The sequence below is a fragment of the Chelonus insularis genome, unplaced genomic scaffold (genome assembly GCF_013357705.1).
Source record: "Chelonus insularis isolate UGA/USDA-ARS -01 unplaced genomic scaffold, ASM1335770v1 scaffold_277_pilon, whole genome shotgun sequence".
NCBI classification, from domain to species: domain Eukaryota; kingdom Metazoa; phylum Arthropoda; class Insecta; order Hymenoptera; family Braconidae; genus Chelonus; species Chelonus insularis.
In genome coordinates, this window is record NW_023276791.1 from 2,151,280 (window position 1) to 2,169,631 (window position 18,352).

The 18,352-nt window shown below is 29.4% G+C and overlaps 1 protein-coding gene across 7 annotated transcripts in view; it reads right to left on the reverse strand.

The window, feature by feature from the left end:
• The window catches only part of LOC118073177 (tensin-1-like), a 156,009-nt gene that overhangs the window by 88,480 nt on the left and 49,177 nt on the right, over positions 1 to 18,352 (reverse strand). Inside the window, exon 1 of one of the 7 annotated variants that reach the window (XM_035093517.1) lies at positions 2,605 to 2,737. The exons of 5 other annotated variants lie outside the window; for them this stretch is intronic. The gene's annotated coding sequence lies outside the window, so the exon portion shown is untranslated. Of the gene's footprint in view, positions 1 to 2,604; positions 2,738 to 18,352 lie in introns of those variants that run through there. One more of the 7 variants, XM_035093519.1, reaches the window with a different exon arrangement.

An 18,352-nucleotide genomic window follows, 5' to 3' on the forward strand; every position in this document is an offset into this window, starting at 1 on the left:
TGTCAGCTAACTTTTCGCTTAATATAATGGGTAAACGTAATTTCGCCAGATATAATACTGTTTCTGATTAACGAAATATACTAGACATGAATTTTCCAGTTATGTGAAATTAATTGATATTGTTTGCACTTGGACTGTTATCAAGATGTTAAAGAACAAATACAAACGAAAAATATTTTGAGTTTCCAATAAAATAATTATTAACAATCACTGTTTTATTTTTCTTTTTTCGAAGTTGGCTCTAGTAAGTGGATTTTTGTTAGAGCAGTTTAGTCGACTATTGGTTTCTATTTTTGTGGAACTTTTACAAAGTAAATTATGATCACTGTCAGTTGGTAAACTCATTGTTGGTCTATGTATGTTGGATGAATAAAAATCTTCTTAATTGTATTGAGGTCAATTGAACTGAATGTATTTCAATTGTACACAGTTGATAACACAACACTGTAACAAATTTTTTTTTGAGTATTTGAATGAAATGTTTGGATTTTCAACAATGGCAAATAAAACTTGAATTGGAATTGCTGTTGTAGACTTAGTTTGAATGAATTATGGATATTATTCTTGAATTAATGGAATATATTGTAAGGTAATTACTGTTGAATCATCTGGAATATTTTTTTATTTATTAAAAAAATTGCTCTTTCTCTGTTATTTTTTTCGTCCAACTATACAATCAGTTTAAAAAATTAGTGTAATTGGACTTGTTGTTTTGTTTTCAGATAGATGAAATAAAAGTCAATATTAAAGAATTTTGTTGCAACAAATTGAAGTAAAATATTTTTTCTAAGAATAATAATGATTTTAAAAAATGATTATTTTATTATTAAATAATGGTTGGAAAATGATTTTTTATTATTAAACAAAAGCTTAAATGAAAATTGAAAAATCAATAGAGTAACAATGCCATTGATTCCTCAGATCTCAAACAAAAGAGTTTAAGAAATGGAGCTTGACAAACTCAATTTTAAGGACAGATCAATTCAAGTCTTGACACCGGTAAAATCCTTTTAATAATTATTTGATCATGATTTTTTTTTCACTTTGGAGTGTTGTAGTACAACTTAACAATGATTACTTAAATTTTTTTGTTCTTGATATTTTAAACTCGATTAAAATAATGTTAAAACTCCAAAAGAACTTCTAAATTAATAAGAACTATCACCACAAACCTAAAAAAATCTGTTCTTTTCTATTCCACACAAAACTTTACACTCTTTTGATGAAAGTAATATAGAAACCGTGGGCTTTTCAAAAATCCCTATCTCCTCTTTTTGATTATTCAAAGACAACAATTAAACATGAAAATTAAAATAAGAAAGAGAAAAAAAAAACAAATCCACAAGCAATTATGACACATTTCAGGTTTGAAGTACTTCTAAGAGGGAGCGAAGAGTAGAACAAAGAAAATTATACAAAACAGAAAAAAAAAATATAAAAAAGTATGAAACATGGTACGTACAATGTTGACTGTTTATCGAAACGTCAAGGCCAGGCAACGTATCAAAAACAACCCGGCGGGAGTTGCAAGAGCACCCTTCACGCTTGATTTTGTGTTACAATCAATGTTTTGTTTTAAGCATGTAAATAAAAAAATACAAAATACTTTCTTTCTTATATACTTTCTTTGTACTCCATAATCTTTCTTGTCGATTTGTTACTGATGTTCTCGCGGTCTGTTATCATCAACAGAAGATCGTATATAGGGGAAAGAGTGAACAGACAATATGAAAAGCCGTAACAAAAATAAGTCTTTGTGGGTTCTTATCCATTGTTTCGTTCCTTTTATGATGGAAAAAAAATCTTTCTTATACCGCTGTCTATCGAACGTCAATTAATCCATAATATAAGCTTACGTTACTCAATAGGGATGATGTGAATAGACTGAAGGACTATGAATAATGTTCCAATATTAGAAGCTTGAAGAGGAAATTTCTTTAATGAAAGTGAAGGAATAAGTTGGGGAAAGTATTAAAAATCAATAATTTTGTAATGATTGAGTAATAAATAATATGCTGATATTTAGTGTGTGATATTAATTGTAAACTAATAATCCATTTTGATAAGTCGACTGAGTTACTATCCAGTGAAAATAGTGTTGATTTATGATTATATTCATTAAACAATGAATGATTTAATATATATACATATATATATTGGTATCAGCCTTAGCGGTATTTTAAATTAAATACATTCTAGTACAGTGATTGATTAGTGTTTCATGACATAGGTGTGTTTAGAATGTGAATTTATTTTCTTTCATTCAATAACACTTAAATAAGTATCATTATTTTTTCTTTTATAAGCTTTCTATTGAATTTGTGCTCCAAAAAAGAATTATTACCTTAATTTATTTTCTCATTATTAATTATTTAACAATAAAAAAAAATTATTGAGGTAATAAGTGAAAGTAAATTATAGTAACAAAATTATTTAGGAATTTCTAAATTGAATTGATATTACTGTTAGCACTAGTTGATTGGAAAATAGTTATTCAATTGGATGATAAAATAATAAAATAGTGTCTGGAGTTTTGTGAAAAAATGTTCAAGTACTTAAATCTACTCTTGACTATGTTTTTTGGAAAAAAAATTAACGACTTACCCAAGCGAGAAAGAATGGAAAAAAGCTGACTACTATTCAATGAACTCTTGAATATCAAAAGTTTCCACAAATCGTAAAGTCTATTCGAACTGTAAGAACAGGGAAAAAATCGCGAGAAGCGCGGACGGCTCGCCGAACGCGACTGACATCACGATGTTACGCCACGTGGGTTGAGCTACCCCGATCAGCCAACACACACTCCGACAATCTACGAACAAGGGTGCACACGAAGAAAGACTATCCTCTCTCTGGTACTTCCTCTAGTTTCTGATCATGCGCATTACACTTATAGTAGTATACGATTTAACTCTAAAGCTCATTTAGTTATTCAAGTATTATTTTTCTTCGAATGTATAGAATTATTAATAAATGATGAGTTCAACTACTCGACTCAAAGTTCGATAAGTTCTGAGTAATATAATTAATTTTAAAAATTCAATTAATCGCACTGTTTGTCAGAGTACTAACAATGAACACTTGTATAACACGAGTGTGTCTATCCATTCGTTTTTATTAGAATTTTAAGTTAAACTTCTAAAGTCAGTGGGCTCTGAATTTTTGCCTGCGGCTCCTTGAGTGTCCTTCACTAAAGGGAAAATCATAACCAATAATTTAGCAAATTGCTGCTCAACCTTATGTACGAGAAACCAGAAAGAGGAAGGGACAAACATAAAGGGTAAAAAAGTTTCGTCAAGAATTCTATCTTGATGCAGATTTTGTGATAAAGTATTGAATAAAATTTGCACAGATAAATTTGCCACTACTGCTGATATATAATGACGATTATTAATAACATCTTGTTAATAATTTAACAACAAAATTAGCTTAGAATCACGTTTGATTTGAAATAACAAAAATAATTAAGATTTTTGTCATTTAAATTTAAAAAAATATCCATTCGTAGTTGATTGAATATTTTGCTAATGTTTTTCATGAGTGATCATAAAACTTTATAAACAATGAGCTTAAATCAATTGAATGAAATTTATTATCAAAAACAAAGTTTTATATTTATGATAGATTTGACTTCCTCCTAGCAAGCATCAAGTTAAATGAAACACTTCTATTTTCGCATTAGAGCTCACTGATGTACATTGCATACCTAGAGTTGCATCAATCAATTAATAATAGCTGATCATCAATAACATATGAGTGATACATTTTTAAAAGATAAATATCGAATATGAAAAATGGTTTAAAGATATTCATATGAGCATTAAATATGAGCTAGATATGTAATGCTTAAAATTTTTATCAAGTAGAACTTCTAGCTAAAAGCTGATTACAAGATGTAAATTATATTTCGAATATGTACATCAATTAATATGAATTATTCTATGAAAGTTTGCAGATTATAGAAGTCCTGAAACGTATGTATTTTTTACGAAGTGGAAGGTAAAGTTATGCTATCTTCTAGAGTGAATTTTATCAAACCGTAAAGTAAATTTTACAATTTTAGTGCAGTGTACCATAATTGCACTACTCAATTCTTCTCTCCTATAGACATATTCATCTAATAAAATACTAGGTACTTTTTTTGTTTAATTTAATGTATATAGAATAATCCTTGATTCGAGAATTTTTGCAATAATTTTCAGCATCTTTCTAAAAAATATCTGAAACATAAATCCGATCGAAAGCCGTGCTTTTTCTGAATTATGTACAACGGTTGATCTTTGAAGGACTTAACATAGATTCAGCTTTTTTGGTACGTTGGATATAACAAAAAAAACTCTTATAAACTGATATATAATGGAAGTAATACAGTGTAAGCTCCCTAAAATCTTCCAATAATACAAATAAGAAGACAGTAAAAATATTATCAAAGTATTACATCAAAAAACATTACTTATGTCTCTAGAATGATGTTGATAATAATACAACACAATAGTCGCAATTGTTTAGTAAAAAAAAACCTTATCTACAAGAAAATTAACCTTTGCATTGCAGGGTAAACCAAAGCCAAATTAGAGTAATAGGAATTATTCCCAACATTAAGGACAAGAGACTCATTACATTCCATTATGTTGATACTACTTGTTTGTACACAGCAAAGATTAACCAATTAATGTATCATAAAAAAATGTCATACAACTTATTAACTCTGACTATTTTTTGGGATTCATGGTATCACAAGTTTTTGACTCTTTACTACTCATAGAGTAATTGAAATGTTATAAATTAATATACCTACATGGAGAAGAGAATTGAGTATAAAATACCCTGCCATACAGGGTATTCGTGGTACACTGCACAGAAAAAGTGAAATGTACCCTGAGGGACGGTAAAATTTACCCTGAAAGATCGTATAATTTGTCCTACCATTTTGTACATATGTCTGCCTTGCAGGGAAAGTTTATTATCCTGCAGGGTAAATTTTACAATTACTGTGCAGTGTACTATGATTACTTTTTGTTTTTACTAAATCATATTTTTCTCAGTCAAATTATCACTAATCATCACTTCAGTTTTTGGTTTATTACCGAGAAGTTCTTTTTCAATATATCTGTGGGCTGCATGATGGAAAATACAACATATTTGCAAAATAAACAAATGGACCATATTACCAACTGGACCATAATCCTACCTTCTCCTGCAATGTCTGCTAACAAGTTGATTAAATAAAAAATTAATCTCTGTTTTAACTATTCATTGGAAGCTTTCTGTTTTAGTTATTGATAAAAATATTGATATCTATTAATAAAAAAATGAATGCTAATTTTTCCTAATGTAATTGCAACTGAATGTAGTTGATGCGTAAATAACATCGTAACTTCCGAAAACGATATATCGATTTCTCGTTAAAGGCCATTGGTTCATGGAAATAAAAATAAGTAATATCCGAATAGGAGAGAGAAGCACCTGAAGCATTGAGTGCGGATAACAGTCATCGATGCGAAACGCGGATAAACTACCATTTTTTTTGTACCTTCTTGATACTTTAGAGAGTGTAGCTTCTCTTGATTCAAATCGATACTTTATTATCTCGTGTATTTCGGCTTCAGCGATTATATCCAATTTTTTTTATTTGTATCAATATTTTCATTCCAGCCGATTCACACGGCCAAAGAGAAATATATTTTTTTTCGCGTCTGTTTACAAGCCGAAGCTTCTGTCTGCCCAAACACGAGTTGCCCGCTCGATAACATCGTGATGAGAGAGATTAATTTTTGTAAAAGCGTCGCTTCCGGGTTACTCTGAGTGAACGGTCACCGATCTATATCATTTGTAAGCTTTTCATTCATTATGTTCAATTGACGAATTTATTAACACGATATTTTAATCATTTTGTCCTTTAAGAATACATCAGGTAATTATATTAATATTTATTTCCTTTTTTATTATTTCAATGTATAGTAATTAATTATTCCTCGATCGAATCAGTTTCCGACGAAAGAGAAAAATTTTATATTTATTTAATTTCCGCTTTAATACCTATTAAAAGCAGTCCACACAAGTGGTTCAGCTTGAATAATATTCCTGTTACATTTCCAATATTAATCTATATAAAATATCTTTACTTTTCATTGAGCTTTACAATTTTGCCATCAAAATGATTGCAACGAAAATTCAAGCCATGAAACACATTATTTTTGCAATTAATAATATATTTTTTCAAAGAAAAAGTGTTGATTAAAATGTGAAAAATTTTGTGTTAAAAATTCATAACACTAGCTTCTTTTTTTTTATAAAAAAGCTTTATAATACCAAAACGTGTTTAATTTACTGATACATTTGATGTTTAACTAGTAATATCACTAATTAAAAAATGTCGAATAATGAATTCGTCTAAAATGGTTGAATTTAAAAATAATATTTTCAAAGCAGGTCCTGTAAAAGTTGATATTATTCTTATTATAGAGTAAAAAGCTTTTGGTGGTCATCAAGCTTGAGCTTGAGAGGGTTAGAGGACTTCTAATTCTCTCTCCATTTACTGTTCGTTATTATTCTTCTCACAATTTAAGCATCACTAACAATGTAAAAATTAAGTAACGCAAAAAATGAATATATTGTCTCGAAATTATAATAATAATGAGTTTGGAACAATATAAAAATTTAATATTCATATCTAAAGTAACCCCAAAACTTGAGACAAAGAAAATATGAAGTACATATATATGAAATATGAAATTTCTGAAACATGCAAAAATATTACAATGTCGACAAAAAAAAAAAGATCGCTGTTAATTACCATAGTTTGTTTGACCGACCCCTTCTTCTCATCTTTATTCTTTTACCCTTTTTCTTATGAGTATGTACCTGTCTCTTTTGCGGAGAAAACCGCATCCGCTTGCCACGGAGGCCGCCCAGTATTCAAACAACTATGCGCGCCCATTCCCGTCTCAAGCGTGTTAATTAGCTACGCTTTTGTTTCAGCTTTAAACTTCAAAATGGAACAAATATCAATGCTACCCCTCAGGACGACGCCGTCTCTTATGACGAGAGAGTCTTTATCGTTTGATTTCTTGCCAAAAGTTCAAGATAAAAAAATGGGACATAAAAAATACTGAAGAAAGAACATTTCCTTTGTTATATTCAGCGATTTTACTTTTAGGTCATCAACTTTATGTCTATTGCAGATGGAATTCCGTCACTGAACTAGTTATTGACATATTAATGATTTTTTCAATCATTGCAAAAATTTCTTAAAGACTATTGCTGATTTATTACCACCTGTGGATAAAATATTCATTTAGAATTTTAAAATGAATTAGTTTCATGTCACTGTCAACCCAAAATGTGTTATTCTTGTAGACACTTTTCAAACTCACTCTATATGTGTTATTTTAACACATTTGTGAAATCTTGGATAAGACTATAGTCTACTCTTTAAAAATTAAATAATAAAGTGGACTGCAAAATCAGTACATTGAACCACTGATTGAATCAGTGATATTATATTCACTGATTCTGCAAATCATTTCATTATTTTCACTGCTTCATTTTTAGAGAGTAATCCACGTAGTCCAATTAATTCGAATTAAACTTTTTGCATAATGTTTCAGTTATAATTAACATCTTTAAATCTACTTTAAGAGAATTATACTTTCTTAAGTCATTATACCCTTAACAGTCCAAAAAAAAACTACTTTCTTTAAAATATATCTATCAACATCAATCGTAAGAATATCAATTTTATAATTATTTTAGTGTTTCAATTTTTTATCAGGAATTTTTTTATTAATAATAAAATTTATATGAGGTAATAATATTAAGTGGGGTTGATCAAAACTATTGTCGAAATATATTTCTCTGTAATACCAAGCTTGGTCCTCAATTAATTATGGCAGTTCTTCTTTCTAAGAACATATAATCCTCATTTGATCCCTAATTAATTTTTTTTTTCTAATTCGGAATTAATTCCAACAGACTCAATATTATTATTTACAAGCAACAAATAATCTAGAGCAATACAAATACTTGAGCTCAGTGCTTGAGCAATGATAGTCCAAACTAGCTCTAAATACTTGATCATAATTCCAACACTTTGACCCAAAGGTTACCCAGCTGTGGTAAACGCGGTGAAATAAAGACTTGTAGAAACAGACTTATGATCTGTTACAGCAATAAAATAATTTTTTTTCGTGCATTACCCTCAGTTGAATTTCTAAGAATAATTTAAATCAAACCTGAGTTTTTATAAAGCAACACCATTGAAATGAGCGTGCAGCACAGAGATAAAATCAAATTCGTACAAATGTACTTTTACTTGAATCATGAGTGATTCATGCACTATTAACACTTTGTAATTTTTTTTGCAAGATGTAGATATCTTTCAAACACAATAAAGGCCATTATTGACTAATAAATAAAACATAAAAATATTTTTTCAATACAGACCTATCAATCTGATAACATGTCAAAATAGAAAGTATAATTAATATCTTTTCTTTTGCTTCAACTGTCGTTTCAAATAAATTCATGAAAATCCAAGTAAATCAATAATTATTTACTGATTCTCAACACCAAGCCTACTATTGAATCAGTGATTGACTTGTCAGCCTTTTCTTCTGCTAATCTCCAACTACTAACCATTAACTCTGATCTTCAATCCTTCTCCAGGTCTAAATTTATTTATCTACAAGTGTCATATTGGACAAAGTGTCTTAAAAATTAAGTGGACCATATCAGAAGACAAGATTTAAACTACCTGGGATTATATATGAAGTCCAATGATCTAGTTGTAGAACATAACTGTATAATAGCACCGTGCCATCAATAATTCTGGAATTTAAGGTTTATTCATTCTCAAAATCAGTTGATAAGTTTTAAATAATGAAGCATTCATGATCATTAAAGACAACAATAAAAATATCCAATTAAGTATCTTAACAGTGGAGGGAAAGAATGAATCATTTTCTATCTTGCTAATATTAAACTGCATGAATAAATAAACGTTGTAGAATTCGTTCTTAATTAATTAATACCAAACGCTCGACTGAATGACAAGAGCACTTAGCTAAAAAGTATATTGCTGAAAGAAAACTAATACAGTTATGAAAATGATAATTAATTAGTAAATATGATTTTTCAAGTTAAAGCTATTTAATTAAAAGGCTTAATGAAAATACGTTTATATCTGTTGGTGTCTGCAGTTGGACGCTTCAAAGCCATTTGTCCAGGACTCCAAGACAATGACGTGACAAAGACAAGCTCCTGAAGGATTTTCATTACTGAGACACTCGCACCGTCTGCATCTACTCTCTGTCCTGTCAGGCAAATCCGTAGTGCAGAATTGTGCGCTTCCACGAGCCCGAAATTAACAGACGACCGTGAACTGAGTGACTCTCGAAGCTACCCCCAAAAGCCCCGAGCGCCGGTCGTTCTTCAATGCTCCCTCCACCTCTTCTTCTTACTCTTCCTTTTAGTCCTTCATCTCACCATAGTCTCGACCTATTCGGTGTTTACATTCCAATTATCCAACGCTTCGTCGTGCCATTATTAGTATTTGCATGATTTATTGAGTTAAAAAATCCTTGAGCTTACATATAACCAAAAACGTTCCAATGATGACATTAGAGAGCTTATGTAGAGCTTTCAAGTGTATCATACTGGGGGAATAATGACAATAAAACACAAGAAATGTGGCTTTAGAAGTACTTTAATTTTTACTCAACACTCTTTAATAGCTTTCAATATTTTATTTCATTTATAATTAAATTTTTTTTCAACATTTCTGTTTATCTATAATAAATAAAATCATGTTTATATATTCAACGAACGATTTGTTGATTCTAAACTGAATAAAGCTCGCTCCTATAGAAATTAATTGTTAGCTAATATTTATTTAACGATTGGAGTATTTATTTAGGTAATAAATATTGTTTGTATCAGTCTGTGACTTGTATTTAAACTACTGATAATCGTGAAAATACCTTTTCAAACTTATCAACGGATGTTGTGAATTTTTAAGACCAACTTTTTTTTCTTGATATTTTAAATAATTTTTATCACAAAACTGTTATATCGTTTTTTTCAAAATTTTATCATCCTCAACAGCTAGCTTTTTTAAAGTTACCACAGCACCCTGTAGTTCGATGGCCATAAATTGAGGTTTATATATACACGTGGATATAAATATCCATAGATACTGATATAAAAGAGAATGTGATGTTATTTCAAGATGATTTGACATCCATGGCTAACAGTTGTGTATGTATATATGCATGAAGTATACAAAGGAAATAAAAAATGGTATATATAAAATGTGTCCAAGTTTAGTACTGAACGTCTATTTCAGTTACATTCTTCATTGAATTATAAACCGATTAGAGTCATTAGAAAGGAAAACAGAAGTCAAACTAAACATTTTAAGTTTATTAAGTCGTGGTCCAGAATGAAGTTCTCTCATCTTCGGAAGTTACTGACCGTTTGGTAAACTACTTTAGATGAGGGTTAGAAAGGCGGATGTCTCGAGTAGGAGCTTGAGATGGCTGGTTCTTGTCCGGTCCTTTATTTCTTAACTTGGTGAATATCAGATAAGAAGAGGGATGGGAAGCAAAACTGTCGTTAGAAATCGTCCAACCCATTCAGCGATTCTGAGACTATAACTGCATTTCTTCGAGTTTCGTGGTCAGATAAGAAAGATAGGATATGTTCCCAAGATTTCTTTTTTTATTTCTCTTTCCATCGATAAATCCTCACAAGTAGTTTACGAATGATACTCATATAAAGAGTTTACTATCTATCCTAACTATTTCGGTGGTTTTCTAGAGTTATTTGGGTATATTAAATCTTCTTTAACGATTGAGTTTTTTGCTAAATCAAGTAACTATCATATTTTATTTAATATATTCTTGATAAATTTTTTCAAAAATTTATACAATCAACTTAAAACATTTTTATTAATATTCTTAATTAATAATTTATTTTCTCATTATTATTTTCAATTTAATTTTTTTTAATAAAGTTAGCTCGAATGGTATAACTCACAATTATTAATATGGAACATAGCAATTACAAATGAAAAATCCAGAAGTGTAAATCAGCTGATTTACTCATAAAAATATGACTCAGTGCTGTGGAATACAACAAATAACTTTTTAATTTAAAAATTATTTTTTTTTAAATGAATCTAAACATGAATGATTCTTGTGAGAACAGTACTGATTTTATCTAAAATAGCGACTGTAAAGGTTCTGTACAGCTTATTTACTAATGGATCATGGTTTGTAGCTAACGATACGCTAGACAACGATCTCGACATCAAACCAATTCTAGGGGAAATACATTCAGCGCTTGAAGGATCATCAGAACCAACTAGCCTTAGACATGCTGGACAGTAGTGAAGAAATGAGAAGATTAAAAGAGGTTCAACCCCCTAGACCTATCTAGTAAGTTTCGATGAGCTACGGTGAGACAATCACCGGAAAGTCCACAGCTAAAGTAAATAAAATAACAGTCAATCAATAAAAAAAATTTCATTTTTGCTCCCCGTTTTCAGGTCCCAAAACGACGTATTCTATCCCGCATGAAAAGACAAAAAATCAATGCGCATGCTCAGACGGATGTTGTCTTTCTCTGCGAGGGAGAAAACGTCACTTTTCCAACTTCAAAACAGAGAACAAACTTTAAGTTTGGATGATGGTATGATAAAAAATAGTATGTTGGCTACGGGAACAAAGTAAGATATCCTTACCTGGGTGTTTGCCACCCCTCGCCTTCGGCTTGAGTTGCAATTTTACACCCGGGTCAGAATGTCATACTTTGCTCACTTGGTTAACAATGTACTATTAAATTGAGAAATTATTATGTAGCACAGTACTCAGTCATTTTTTCTTGTTTCAAAACATGTAAACAAGTAAAGTTTATGCATGAAAAAGTAAAGTAGTACTGAAATGTAAACAATGTAAAATGTAGTCAATAAATAAGTTCTAACAGTTTTTTTTGAATTTCCAGAATTTATTTAATGGATGGGAAGCAAGATTTTTTAATACATCACCGTTTGATCAATAGTTGACTATTTTTTATCATCGCTAATAATTTATTTGTCATCGATTGATGTACATTGATTTTTTTCCACCAGATTGAAATATTTTCTTTAATATGTTACTCTATTATGTCTCCAATAAATCCATTTCCCAAGTGTCTACAGCTATTTTAGTCGCAAGAACTATTTTCACGATATGTTCAAGAAATGTAAAACTGTTTGTCGATTTCACATGGAAAAATTAATGGTAAACATATGTTGAAAAAAGATATTACACATAGTTTGTCTGCCTTTAAATGAAAAACACGATAAATATCTTAGCTTTTTCATGTACGTTACACGTACGCTGTTTCCCTGTTGAGATCTATGCAAGGGAACCCTGCGGTTCGCCATAAGTAAAGAAGTCTTGACGGGTCCAGCTTCCGTTTTCTTTTTCATTTACTTTCTTTTGTTCTCCATCTTGGGCTGCTACGCCCCAGCTTACATATGCATATACACTTATTCCACTGACATTGTCTAATGTCAAGGCATAACTAAGCGTCCTACGTCGTTTTCTAGAGTGCTTTTTTACTACTGTTGTCTCGTAGTAGTTGTAATTGTGATTTTATATAAAGATGAGATAAAATTGAATAGAAAATGGAGCTTTTTTTTCTTGGTTTCATCTAAAGCTCACTATTGGAGTGGAAAAATTTATGTTTCGATGAAAGCATTTAGAATGAATTGTATTTTAATAAAATTATTCAAGTCTATGTTATCAGAAGAATTCTTCATATTGAACAGAATAATTCGTATTAAATATTTATATAAAAAATTCCATCAAGTATTTTGATCAAGTCTACTGTTTTTACATCAACAAAATATCTGATTTATGAATAACCAATGCATTTATAATAAAAACAATTTTTATTCATTGAATATCTTTAATTTTTTTTGTTTTTAAATAATTTTATATTCACAAAACTACTAATACATGTCAATAGAATACCTTACTAAATAATTATTAAATACTTAATTGGTTCAAAAAAAATTTATTAATTTAAAAACTAGTAGTAAACAATTTTCTATAGAAATGAATTAGTGAATATTTATTATTTCAAGTGATAATAGTAACACTAATTCAAGTAGTGATGATTTTATGACTGCTAATCAGTGAATATACACTGTTTCTCAGTAATTTACACTGATTCATTCATAGAGGGTACAAGTCTAAATAAAAAAGAGCATTTCAAAATCATTTACAATTTTATTTAATTGTGCCTATGTAAAAAAAATATCTTATTGATTTTAATAATTTTTTTTCGCAATATTCATGCTATCTTTTGATCGATATTCCTCCTATTATTAACAATCAATTACCTATTTTTTTTCTGACTAATAAATTCCTTCGCCAATGACGTATGTCATCAATTGCTAAGAAAATAGGATTTTACTCGGTGAGTATTATTCTTGGAGTCTTTTACCAATGCCTTTTGTGAATAATATATCTTCGAACAAGCTGAGAAATTTATGAGACTAACACGCACACGCGTGGGTAAACGGTTTGGAGAAAGTAAAGGGAATATAGTTTCCGGAATTCATGGATATTCAGAGTCAACGAAACCTTGGTAATGCTATGTTAGAACTGTTGAACAAGCGCCAAATATTCTGCAGTCATGTTAATCATGTCAGTATGGATCTTTGTTTTGTACAATCTCAAGCTTTTTCTATAAATGAAACAAATGTAAGCAATATCATCCATATTTTTTAATCTCATGTAAAACATGTTTGATTTTTGAAAAAATGCTTTCATCATTATTTCAACTGACTATCATATACAATACATTTATTGTTGTGTTTGCAATTTTTCTAGAGATTTCTAAGAACTCGAAACAAGAATGCTACTGTTCAATTTTTGCAGTGTTATATGAAGGCAAAAAAATCAATATCACATTTAAATACGTGCATACAACTCACTTTCATGCAACTTTAATGGAGCGTACAATACCCATGAGGGATAAGAAAAAAAAAATAGACTGTAATTACGTTTTTGTAGATAAGACAATATCCATTCTATGTAGACACCTGCAGCAAGTAAAGTAAAGAAGTGTAAAAAAGTAGATACTTTATATTTCATTATTTCTCGAGTATGTTTCAAGAAAATAGCATAAAATAAGCATAACTGGTTTAAAAAGTCAAAAGTAAAACATAGAAAAAAAAAGAATTGATTCTGTAAAACATTTTATAGGATTTCCTTTAGATATATAAAGTTGAAGTTGAAAAGTTCAAAGATCTTTCCATCAGCGTGTACAACATATTCGAATGCATCTAAAGTAAAACTTCTTATTGTCAAGTATTAATAGCAGAAACAAAAAAATTCCTTCTATGTTCAATTCTTCTTTCACAAAGGTAATATATATGTAGAAAGTATGTGCAAAGACTGAAATAAAAAGAAGATAAAAAAAGTGATGAATGTACGGTACGTAAACAGAGCCGCGGATTACAAAGTTGAATATTCGAGGGAGCAATATTACGAGCCTCTTTCCATGGGGAAGGCTTCATATTCCTAGACACATAAGTTTGATATCGTCCATAGCCTTCATTGGGTCTTTATAGAACCAATATATCCAGCCACGTTGCCGTTGGAGCGACGATAAGCCGCAGCGTTAGTATTCAAGTGTAAATACCCCTTTTCCTATATCCTCTATACCTCCTCCTACTCCTCTTACCAGCTAGCTAACTCGCTAGCTTCCAGACCATCCAAGCACCTTTACTCTGGAGCTGGATCGTATACGGCTTTAAAGTCGTACGTGCCTACCCAACTGTTTCTTCACTCGTCAACTGTCTCGAACAGGAGTTATACCTCTATAGCGTCCGAATTTACGGCCGATTACCTTCATGGTTAGGTACATGAGTGAACCTTTTGGAATCCCGTTTGAGCATTGACACTGATATTGGCAGGCTGCTAAATCTCGCTCACTCAACTGTGCTCTCTTCAAGTATCTTGGACGACAGGGCGCATTATCGACAGGGCCCTCCATAACGTGTCTTTTCACTGAATCATTTGGCTTCAATTCAGAGGTAATTTAAAACTTGTAACCACAATCAGTTTTATCTAGACGTTCAATCGTTACTATTTCTGTACTGTATTGCGGCTGTTTAAAACCAAATTCATCTCAATTAGCAACGTATTCAGACTTAATTGCAACGTCCGATCGAATTAGACAACTTATTTCGTGACTCTTTAATTAGATAGTCAAGGCAAATTGTGGTTTACTGTGACGGTTATGACTATGTGAATAAACTTGATATGATATGTGATTGCATTGAAAAAAATTTACTGCTGTAGAAAAAATACCTTACTTCTTTATTGCAAATCGTAGTGTTTTATTTGAATGCACTTAAAGTGCTTTAAAATGACGTCATTCATTTGATTAATATTGTAATCACTTTGAATTGACTTCCAAATCCGTGACGTCATATTCAAACACTTTTAGTACATTGAAATAAAACACTACGATTTGCAGTGATTGAATGAACAATCTTATTAGATATATCTGTAGTAGCTATAGCTATAGAGATTATCTAGATAGTTGACTGAAGATAACTGAAATAGTTGCTTTGGAAAGATACTTTTCGCAGATGTGTTGAATATTGTCTTTTTACTAGGATTACTTAGAAATTAAATCGATAATATTAGACAATTTTAGCAACGAGTATTTTTTATAATAATAAATAGCATTTATATCAAATGGCGTTCTAATTTTACGATCAAAGATGAGGTTATGAACGTGTGATGTCATGAGTCACTCTTCAGCAATGTAGATAACTATTGTAACAGCGATTTATCTGTAAAAATACTTTAAATAGTTCCTACACCACTATTTTGTTCAGTGTGCTTATTTATTTATTAATAAAATAATTATCAAATAAAATTTTTTTTATTAAATCGTTATAATGAATAAAAATTTTTTGAGTGGTTTGTTGAGAAGTAATATGGAATTACGTATAAATTATTTCACTTGAAAATAAATGAATGTAAAAGAGGTACATTTTAAAATAGTCACATCAATTACAGTAATATATACATATCTATATAAATATTTTTGAGTACATATCGTGATTATTAAATATTCATAGGAATATCCAGTCCAACTACAAAACCAGTCATAAATGCACAGCATGCATTCAGTGACTAAAAAATAGAAATAAATGTATCCTATTGAGTAAACTGATAGTAAATTCACCTGTGTATTATTTAACTTTGCATAAAAAAAATACATTTTAATATTTTTCATACCTATCACTCATATTGAAATGAGTTTTGTAACGGAATGATAATAAATATTCGTCATTTAAATATTTCAATTGAATACAAGCTGAATAAAAAATTTAAAAACTACTGAAACAACTATTCTTATAAATTATTATTATTATTTAAAAAGTAAGTTAATGACTGAACATATTTTTTACCAGAAAAGAAATGTTTTTAAATAATTATCTTATTAAAAAGAAAAAAAAAATATGTAGAAAATGTTAACTAATATTTATACAAGAAAAAGTGTGTTTAAATTGTGCAAGTGTATATTACATTTATTATAAAAATTAATTAATTTATTCATAATATTTACTTATAAAGATATGTTTTAAAATGAAGAATTGATGTTGATGAATATTATTACATATCGATAAATAGAGAAACAATCCTACTTATGCATTATAACATGTTATTTATGGAGTTAATTTAGATGTAACAAGCGAAACATTTGTTAACAAGTGTAATACTATATGTTATACATGAATGTAGAACACCATAGCGTGCGAAAATAATTTTCAATATCTCGTTTGACTTCCGAATATATGTGATGTCTGCTCAAACAATATTTCCCGATTCAATGGATATTTTAATATTCATATCGGACAAGTTTGCCTCGTGCCACTATAGATATGATACTGGACAAACGAGTTATCGAATTCCGCAAATATTTTTCTACGCACGTGTACTTTTTATTATTTCTTTTGATTCTTTTTAGTTGACTTGATACTACCTCATCCAGCATACACACCCACGTATGTGGGTTTTATTGTACCATGAATATGTAATTTGCTATTGGTGTTACCTCTCAGTTTACAATCTAAAATGTATTATTTAATGTCAAATATTATCACTCGTGCATTCAACAATGTCAATTTACTCGATTAATATGATCGTTTACTTGGGATAATAGAACATTCTATAGATAATAATATATCTGTTCTAATAATAAAAAAACAATGCTAGAAAAAATAAAATTTTTTATGCTCTTTCAACCCGTTTATATCCACAGTCTGTTTCGTTAAAACGTTTTTTATATTGCCATTGGCCTCATAAAATTTTATTTCTATTTATGTGTTAACTTTATAGATGACTACTTATGTGATGAAATTTCTAAAAGCTTTATCAATATTTATTTGGAAATCTGAGGTAGTTCATGACCAATCGTCAGGTGTAATGACATTGTCTTTTTCATCACTCATACTTTCGAGAAACATTTATCAAATAATTCAATTTTTTTTTATGAATATTTCGTAATTATGTTGACATTAGTTCATTAACAAATAAAAATTAACATCAAAGGTAATTATAAAATTTTATAAATTTACATAATATTTCTTGTGAAATTTCAAAATCTTTATTGCCAAATTTTATAAATCTTTTTACTCTAAAAATGTTAAAGAGAAAATATTACTACGTGTCTGTTGAGAATAAATAGTTCTCATCAGCTAATTTCTTGCAATCAAAATTTTTGTGTTAAATTAGTGGTAACATTCAGTGTAAATTTAACATTTATTCGTTGTCTTCACTGCAAATCGTAGTGTTTTTATTTAAAACACTTTAAACACTTCCAAGTGCATAAAATAGGTCTGAGCACACTTTGTGCTAATACGACGAACTCCCCATTAGTAATTGTTTATAACAAATTTAAATAGTTATAATCAATGTTTGTTAAAAGCATCCAAATCCATGTGATAAACACATTACTTAATCAATAAATACAATTTTTAATTGTTTATAACAAATTCGTATTGTTATAAACAATGTGTAATTGTTGAAAGTCATATTTAATTGTGAACAATAATGTCTAGTCAGTATCGACTCAATTTTTAAATGAAATAGTTATTGTTTGACTTAAAAATATTTTAAGTAGCTAATCTTTTCATTTTTTTATTAGTTATTTTGTTATTTAAAAAAAACGCTCGACCGAATTTGTTCAAATTTCACTCAGATTTTCTTTATGATAATATCTTTCGAATTAATTTTGGTTGAAGTCGCTATCTTAATTTATTCTTGAGATATCGAAA